The sequence below is a fragment of the Astatotilapia calliptera genome, chromosome 3 (genome assembly GCF_964374335.1).
Source record: "Astatotilapia calliptera chromosome 3, fAstCal68.1, whole genome shotgun sequence".
NCBI lineage: Eukaryota > Metazoa > Chordata > Actinopteri > Cichliformes > Cichlidae > Astatotilapia > Astatotilapia calliptera.
Window position 1 is genome coordinate 83,028,029 of NC_137424.1, and position 9,279 is coordinate 83,037,307.

At 44.8% G+C, this 9,279-nt stretch overlaps 1 long non-coding RNA gene across 1 annotated transcript; it reads right to left on the reverse strand.

Moving 5' to 3' along the window:
- Positions 1-4,814: 4,814 nt before the first annotated feature.
- On the reverse strand, positions 4,815-6,232 carry LOC145426021 (uncharacterized). The gene is made up of 3 exons (XR_013906787.1): positions 6,036-6,232; positions 5,639-5,911; positions 4,815-5,554 (listed from the first exon to the last, which is right to left on the reverse strand). It is a non-coding gene; the product is annotated as an uncharacterized LOC145426021 (long non-coding RNA).
- Positions 6,233-9,279: the final 3,047 nt, after the last annotated feature.

Consider the following 9,279-nt stretch of genomic DNA (forward strand, 5'->3'; position numbering starts at 1 on the left):
GCTGGATCCACAGCAGCTGGATCCACAGCAGCTGGGTCCACAGCAGCTTGGTCCACATCCACAGCAGCTGGGTCCACAGGTTTAATCTGGTAGCTTTCCTGGCCCTGCCCACCCAGGATCTGTGACTCCTCCCAGTCTCAGCGGTCAGGTGGATGCTGTGTAAACAGCACTGCACACTGACATGAACAGAGGAAGTGTTTGTATCTGTATCTGCTGAATACACTCAGTGATGGAGCCTCAGAGGTCACACAGGTCAGATCTACGGTCAACCTTTAGGGATCTCCTTACCTGGATCACTGAGCGTGCATCAGGACATTTTTCATGGAAACATGTATGATTTTGGTTCAACACACAGTGTGTTTATTTAGCAGTGACCATTTGGGTAATATGTATCAGTGTAGTATCAGTGGGAGGGTTTACAGGGCTGTGTTCATCGTCCAGACCTCAGTAACAAATTTAAAGACGATGAAGTTAGTTTTTCACCTCGTATGCTGAGGTAAACTTACTGACTTACACATCAGAGCTCCACGGCGTCACAATCGGCAACAACACATCATGTGGAGAGAAGAGGAGGAGCCAAATGTAGACAACTGAGGCGAGAGTGAGGTTGAACGAAGGAGAGTCATTTATTAAGGCTGGAAATGTTGACATACATAAAATGTGAAACCAGGACTGGACTCACTGACTAAACTGGGGAAAATAAAGCAAAAAACAAGGAAAACTGGAACATGAGACCAGGATGAACTAGACCATGACGTGAGAGACACAGGAAACAGGCAACCTGACAGAGGAAAACAGACACAACATAAGCACACAAGGGTCATTAGGGAGAGTGGACCTGACGACACACAGGAAGCAAAGCTATACACACTGAACACAGGACGTGGCACTGTCAAAGTAAAACAGGAAACACTAATTCACACAATATGACACAGGAGACGGGAGGGAAGAACGGAAGAACTAGACGAACTTGGAGGACAACGGGAGGAGACGCACATGATGCACTGGGAGAATGTACAGGAGGCACAATACAGACAGAGGACACATGACTTAAGAGACATGCACAGAGGACAGACTTACACAGGAAACAGGGATGAAGCGATAAACTCAAACCTAACTAAGACATACTGACAGCAAACACTAGAACTTTTCTCCAACACAGCAAAAGAGGAACCAAGATACAGAAATACTGCAGATGCTGTCAGTCTGCAGCTCAGAAGGCATGCTCAGTGGTGACATCAGCAGTGACATCATCACCATCTTCAGCCAGTCCCTGACCTCCTCCATCACACTGGCTCATCTCCATGGAGACGGCCGGTTTGTTCGGTGTCTTCCTGCTCCAACAGATGGACAGCAGCAGACCAGTGGAGATGCAGTACGGACAGAAGACCACTAGATGGCAGACGAGTCTCAGCACAGACTCACAGGGAGGAGGAGGAGCTGAAAGAGGAGGACACAAAGGAGGATAGAGAGGAGGAGTCAGGAGGAGGATATATAGGAGGAGTCAGGAGGAAAATACATAGGAGGACTCAGGAGAAGGATACATAGGAGGAGTCAGGAGGAGGACACAGAGGAGGAGTCATTAGGAGGAGACAGAGGAGGAGTTAGGAGAAGGATACATCGGAGTCAGGAGGAGGATAGACCGTCCCATTTCACAAGCTTTGCACTTCCGGCCTTAGCGGTCTTTGAGTACGCGGCCCTTGAGGACCGTTGAGGCTGCAGACCCTGGATTGGGATACAGCCACAGAGGACGATAGAGAGGAGGACACAGAGGAGGCGTGATTAGGGAGGAGACAGAGGAGGAGTCATTAGGAGGACACAGAGGAGGCGTGATTAGGGAGGACACAGAGGAGGAGTCATTAGGAGGACACAGAGGAGGAGTCAGAGTCTGTTTTGTCTGTTTGTGCTTGCTTCTCTCTAATCTGACATTCGAGTCATTGGTCAGAGTGATAGCCGTACTACTTCCAGTGTGGTTCCTGATGGTTTTAAACATGCAATTGTAAACCCTTTATTAAAAACCATGTCAACTAAACCTGGCCTTGATCCTTCAGTTTGCTCAAATTTTAGACCCATTTCAAAGATTTCATTCCTTTCAAAGAATTGGAAAAAATTGTTTGTAACCAACTGAATAAGTTTTTAGATGCTAATGGTATCATGGAGGTTTTTCAGTCTGTTTTTTAACATCTACACTCCACTGAAACAGAACTTTTACGTGTTTTTAATTATATCTTTTAGAAAATGATTGTGCAAGTCCTGTGATCATGGTGCGTTTAGATCTTACTGCAGCGTTTGACACTGTTGACCACGATATTCTTATCTCTCGTTTGGAACACCTGGTTGGAATCAAAGGTGCAGCACTGGATTGGCTTTGCTCATATTTGAGGTGCAGAACGTTTAGTGTTAAAGTTGAACATTTTGAGTCCACCAGCCCTCCTTTCTTGTGGGGTGCCCCAGGGCTCAATCCTTGGCCCTCTTCTTTTTTCATTATACCTGCTCCCTTTGGGGTCTACGCAGACGACAGCCAAATTTATCTGCCTTTAGCACCAAATGGCCCAGGCTCCATCCAAATCCTTTTGAACTGCCTTGAAGATGTCAAAGCTTGGATGGCTCTGGACGTTTTGAGTTTCAATGAGAGTAAAACTGTATTTAGACCTAATAATATTTCATGCAACCCGCCTGGGAATTGTGGGTGGTGTGACTCTTATGTTAAACAGCATATGACAAACTTGGGAGTCATTATGGATTTTAAATTGAACAAACATATTAGTTCTGTGTTGCAAAAAAGCTTTTTCCAGTTGAGGCAAATAGCAAAGCTGAAGCCAGTTTTGTCAAGATGTGACATGGAGAAGGTAATACATGCCTTTATTTCAACTCGGCTTGACTACTGTAATGCACTTTATGTTGTATTGAGCCAAGGATCTATTGCACATCTTCAGCTTGTTCAAAATGCTGCTGCCCGCCTCTTGGCTGGTACTCACAGGCATGAACGTGTAACATCTATCCTGTTCTCTCTTCGTCGGCTTCCTGTTCATGACAGAATCAATTTCAAAGTGCTAACGCTGATTTATAATGATTTATATTTATGACCAGCTGCTTTTGGTTGTCCAATAATCTAGACCAAAAAGTAGAGGAGAACGAGCCTTTTCAATTATGGCCCCCAAACGTTGGAATACGTTGCCTTTAAATATTAGACACACTCCTTTTTTTGAAAGGTTCAGACTGGTGTGAGTTGATATGTTTATTATGTGTGTTATTATATTTTTATGTGAGCGTCATGGTTTTATCTTGTGTTTAACTCCTTTGTTTCTGTACAAAACTTTGGGCAAACCTTCCGTTTTTAAATGTGCTGTATAAATAAATTGGATTTGGATCTTCCCCACTGACCTTTGACCTTCAGCTGTACATGGATCTTCTTCAGATCGTCTCCAGCCCTGCGGGTGGTGCAGATGTAGTTACCACTGTCAGAGACTGTGGGGTTTCTCAGAGTGAGGCTGAGGTCTCCAGTCTGCAGAGCGTCGACTCTCATCGATGTTCGACTGAAGCAGCGATGGTTCTGATCTTTAAGATCTACTCCGCTCTGCAGACGTATGTGGACTGTTGGGACCTTCAACTCATCGCGGTCCCTCACTCCTGGTGTGGCACTCCTGGAAACATCAGCTGGTACCTGACAGGACAGCAGGACAGACTCCGCCCTCTCAAACACCTCCACCCCTGGGGCATGCTGGGAGTCTGAGGACAGAAACATGAAGCAGGTGTGATCGAGTACAATGAAATGAAGCTGCAGGACAGAAGAACTCCAGAGGTGAACGAGGAGATGATACTGAAGGATAGATGTGTAGCATCTAAATCACACATGGTTTTAGGTCATTATGGGCGGAGTCTCAGAACTTTAACTGCAGTTTCAGACCCTGCTGCTGGAAACACACGACTCATCATGCAGGGCAAATTTCCAGCCTGTGACTAGAGAAGATCCCAACATCCATCCTTTTCTGTTAAAGATGATCAGAGTGCTAAAACAGCTTTTTTCTATATGTGCTAGTCATAAATCATCTTTACTCCTAATCAAAGATATAATTCATATATAAATCTGATCAATACATTAAAGGAGAAATGTAGCTTGAGCAGTGAACATTATTTTGTGTCTTCCTCTGATCAGCTGATCCAAGTACAAGAACAGAGAAGCTTTATTTGCCAGCCTATCAGCTTTAAACGGTGAGTCAGATAAAGGAGAGAAGAAAAAGCGGCGGTTTCATGACTCCGAGGATTGTTAGACATGATGATGGAGCAGCCACCACAGAGCACCTACATCACCTCAGAGTTCCCGTTACCTTCAACTCACCTGTAGAAACGGTCAGAGCAGACAGCAGCAGCACACACACACCTGCAACAGGACAGAGGTCACTAAAGGTCACCAAAGGTCAGAGGTCATGATGAGGACAGACAGGTGTAGGAACATCAGCTCACCTGCAGCAGTCAGCAGAAACAGGCCTGAAACTGAAGAACGCACTGATCAGAGATCAAATGGTCACATGACCAAAGAGAAGCATTCAGCCTGCAGTGATTGGCTGTTCCCACACATCGATAACCCAAAGCGCCCTCCAGTGGTGGAAACACAGATAATACATGTGGAGAAACATGAAGGAGACTCACAGCAGAGGCAGACGCTCCGTCTCAGACAGCCGTCACCTCCACAGCTCCACAGCTCTGCTCCCCGACCTCCTACATCACACAGAGAAACATCAGCATTTCTGAGCTCAGACCGAAAAGTTTCATGAAATCCTTAATTTGAATCTGCTGCTCTGTGAAGAGATGAAGATGTGACTCCAGAGTCTCCAGCTGAACCATCATCTATGTGAAACCAGATAAATGTCAACTAAAGCTGACCACGACCATTACAAACACCTTCACCTCCAGAATGAGCGAAGCTTAATGGAGGGTGGAGCTTAGCTGGTAGCTCTGAGCATCATCTCGGTTAGAATCAGGAAGTAGGTCATCAAATGTAAAGTCTGACTGTCACTCTCAGAGAGCCTCGGGTTAAAGGGGTTACCTGGTTAGTCCAGGTGAGACATACCTCTCTGTTTCCTCCACAGAACCACACCTCCAACCAGGACCAGGACTACAGGGAGGACCAGGAGATAAAGAGGAAGGGAGGAGGAAGAGTGTGGAGAGGAAGAGGAGGGAGTAGCGAGAAGAAGAGGAGAGGTTGTACTGGGAGGAGAATCTACAGGAGAGATTATGAAGATTGTTCAGTCAGTTCATTATCAGGTCACCAGGCTGGTTTGTATCTATAAACAGGAAGTGATGTTAGTGTCCTGACCTCTGACCCTCAGTCTGCTCTGAGGAGAACGTTCATGAATATCAGTATAACACGAGTAGAGACCTTCATCAGACCGCTGGACTTTAGTGAGGATGTGCTTTGGTTTAGGATTATGTTCAAGTGGACTCCCTTTAATGAAGAAATAAGCTGCAGCTGTTTTCCCATTGCTGCACTGCAGAGTGACATCACTTCCTGTCCACACAGGAAGGGCCGGGATCAGCAGAATCACACCTTTAACTGACAAACAGAGACAAACAGAGTTAATGAGAGCAGAGAAACGTCCAGATGTTGTAGCAGCAGCAGATGAAGCAGCGTGTGTACCAGTTACAGTGATGTTGATCTGATCACTCTGTCCAGAACTGGTTTCACACCAGTAAGCTGCAGAGTCTGACTGGGTGAGAGATGAAAGGATGCAGGAGGAACTATTAAACCGCCCAAAGCTTGAAGCTGCAGCTGCTCCACAGTCCTCAGTGGGTCCTCCTCTGGTCCTCTTCACTGTCCATCCATCAGCTGTCTGTCCATCATCAACACAACTCAGATACACTGAAGATCCACTGAAGACCTGCTGAAGGTTTGGACTGACAGACAGAGACACTGGAGGACACACACACACACACACACACACACACACACACACACACACACACACACACACACAGTAAGTGTATTTGTGTTCTTGTTGGAGTCTCACTGATTGTTTTCACTTCCATCAACTCACCTGCAGAAACAGTCGGTGCAGACAGCAGCAGCACACACACACCTGCAACAGGAGGACAATCCACAGACTTGAGCTTTTTCTATGGGCAGAAATCTGTGCCACCAGAAACTGAATTTGAATAAGTTAAATTTGAATTTGAATTGCTCAGATTGAATCTGAATTGTAACTTGAATAAATGCTTTTGAAAACTGAATTTGAATTAGTCTAATTTGAAATTGAATTTCTGGTTTGAAAATGAATTGATTTGCTTTGAAACTGCATTTTATCCTTTAAAAATTCAGCTCTCGAATAATTTCAGTTTCACTTCTCACCATTCAGTTTCAGGTCTACAATTCAATTTCAGTTCCAAAATTCAGTTTTTTGGAACTTACATCCGGTTCCGGTTCAAGCGCAGATTAATAGAACTGCGTTTTACTAGCGGACCGAAAGTGTTACTGACGGGAATCTACAGCGTCTTGAGCTGAATTAAGACTTCAGAAGTCATTCGTCATGTCGAATGACCAGCGGATAAACTCTCAGGTTGGTAATAAATGTATTACATGTATAAGAACAAGCGTCATGTTAACAAATGATAGCTGTAAGGTAACTTTTATGCTTATTGTAGCTATTAGCTCAAAACGCTAATTTAGCGTAGTTTGCCCTGAATTCAGCTTTGACAAATATGATCGACTGTTTCTAGTAGAATTCCAAAGTTGTCATCTTGGACCCTCTCAGAGTGCCCCTCTGTATGCTTGCAGAGACCCCTACAGTAGGGAAACATGCAAAACTGTGCCCAAACCTTTGTATTTTAGCTTTATTTATGTCTTACACAGCATCCCAACTCTTTAGCTAACTTAATAACTTTAGCTAAAGTGAATAGTTAGTCTAATTCATTAGTGCAGCATTACTGGATCACCTCTGTTTGAAGTGTGTGAAACACACACAGACATCAGCCAATGACTCACATGATCTTCACATATCACAGAATCTGTTTCCATCCATGGAGTCAGAGTACATGAAGGACTGTTTACTGTCAGCTGTGCTGTAACACAAAGTGACCACTGAAACCCTCCAACAGGACCTGCTCAGAGGTCCGCTGTGTTTCGTCTCACACTCTGATCCAATAACTGAGTGAAGGACTCATCGAGGAGGAGGAGCAGAGGAGCCGTCTTCATGGTGTCTGGATTTCAACTGAAGGCGTGCGGTCTTAGCAGCAGAGAGATGCCTCGGGCTCCAGTTTCATCACTTCCTGTTGTCACGTCAGCTGTGTGTCCGGCTCACAGAGGTCCTTCCTAAAGTGTCCCAGCTGTCCCTCTCACAGCTCCATGAAGCTCAGAGAGGACACACTGACTCTGCAGCCATCCACACACACTCATCCAGCTCTGGTTAACCCTTTCAATCCAGCTGATGGCGCTCCAGAGCTACTGATCTGTCAGTGGATGAAACACTTCATCACTGACAGGCTGATGCTCTCTGGCTGTTTCACACATCTGCAAAAAAACAAAAATACCCCAAAAAGATGAAGTTGTGGTCTGTACAGTTTGTGTCTTCTTCTGTAGCTAAGATCTATTGAAGGCAGAGGAGAAACTGCTGATAAGATCAGCTCAGCTCAGCCCAAGTTAAAAAAAAAAGCTGCTGCTGCTGTCTTCATGTCCAGAGCACGACTCAGTACTATGCTGGACTTGCTAATAATTGGTGGTGTACCAGGGGCTTCTGTTTAAGACTATGTTTGCTCCTCACTGTCACCAGCTGTCCTGTTTCGCCGGCTGTTCGGGACAGTCTGTTGGGGGACAGCTAACAGGGCCTATGCTACCTTCGGCTGCACGGGCTACACAGGCCTGGCTATCAGGTTTTTAGGCCTGCAAAACCGAGTCTCCGGTTCAGTGATCCTGGACTCCAGAGCTACAAATAGCCTACATGTCAGCAAAAAGCTAAGCTAAGCTAAATATAATTAAAGATAAAGTAAGATCAAGTGAGTAAACAGCAGGTTTGCGTCGGATGAAGCACGTGAGGATATGAAATAAGAAGTTCTCTATAAGTTTTTAATTAAATTGCAATGCAGGTAAGCTAAACAAAAACACCACTGTGTGTTGTAACAGGAACAGGAAGGGACACTCTAACGCAGAGAGAGCCAACACCAAGTGAGAGCCCCAGTGTTTCATGTGGTGTGACACCAACAGTCACAAAGTGGGAACCACCATCTGCTCACTATGGCCCCGCCCCTCCATGAGCCTGGTTCTGCTGCAGGTTTCTTCCTGTGTTTTTAGTCTGTTTTCTTTGGATCTTTACCTTAAAATATCATTTGGGTCAAAACCTTCGCACATCAACATCATTGTACGTTCTAGTAGTAATCATAATAACATGTTCTGTCCAGGATAATTTACTGTGTAAGATTACAGCCTGGTCTCGTGGACCAACAAACACACGTTCAATAGAAACCTTTAAAACTAGATTCACAGTGTAATTGGAACCAAATGTTTTATGAGGGTGAGACACATTCAAAATATGTGTAATATCCATTTAACTACTGATTGCACCTGAGAATCTAAGACTATATTAACCCTTCCTCAGTGTTAGGTTATTAATCCTTTATTTATCCAGGTAAAAAGGCCATTGATATTGTCATGAACTGGCTGTGAAGCAGGCAAGATTGGACCCTATGCAGACTCGCAGACAGGACTTGAACTCAAAAACAGCCTTACTGCCCGAGTGCTGGAGATACTGCATACAGGAATGTAAACTAAACATACAGGGAAAAACAACAACGAGGGAGGCGAAGACATAAATACACAGGAGGGCAAACGAGGGACCAAAACATAGGAGGGAACACAGCTGAACATAATCTAACTCAGGGCCTGGAGGCCCGGTGTCCTGCAGGTTTTAGATCTCACGCTCTCTACACACCCTCTTTACACACCTGAATCAAATGATTAGTTCATTACCAGGCCTTTGGAGAACTTCAAGACATGTTGATGGATCAAGGACACGTCTAAAACCTGCAGGACACCAGCCCTGGAGGCCTGGAGTTCAACACCTGTGATCTAACAAAGGAGACACAGGGAACAAAAGTCATCCATAACTGCACGTCCATAACCATGCAAACTGATTAAACCATCAGATTCTAAAATGGTTTTTAACAATAAATTGTCATCAGTTACATCCATCAGTACCACTCCAACCACCTGTACTTCTTAAACAGTCATCTGTCATTTGAGTTAAAGCTATGTAATCCCATTAATCTCATTAATATTAATACCTTTAACAC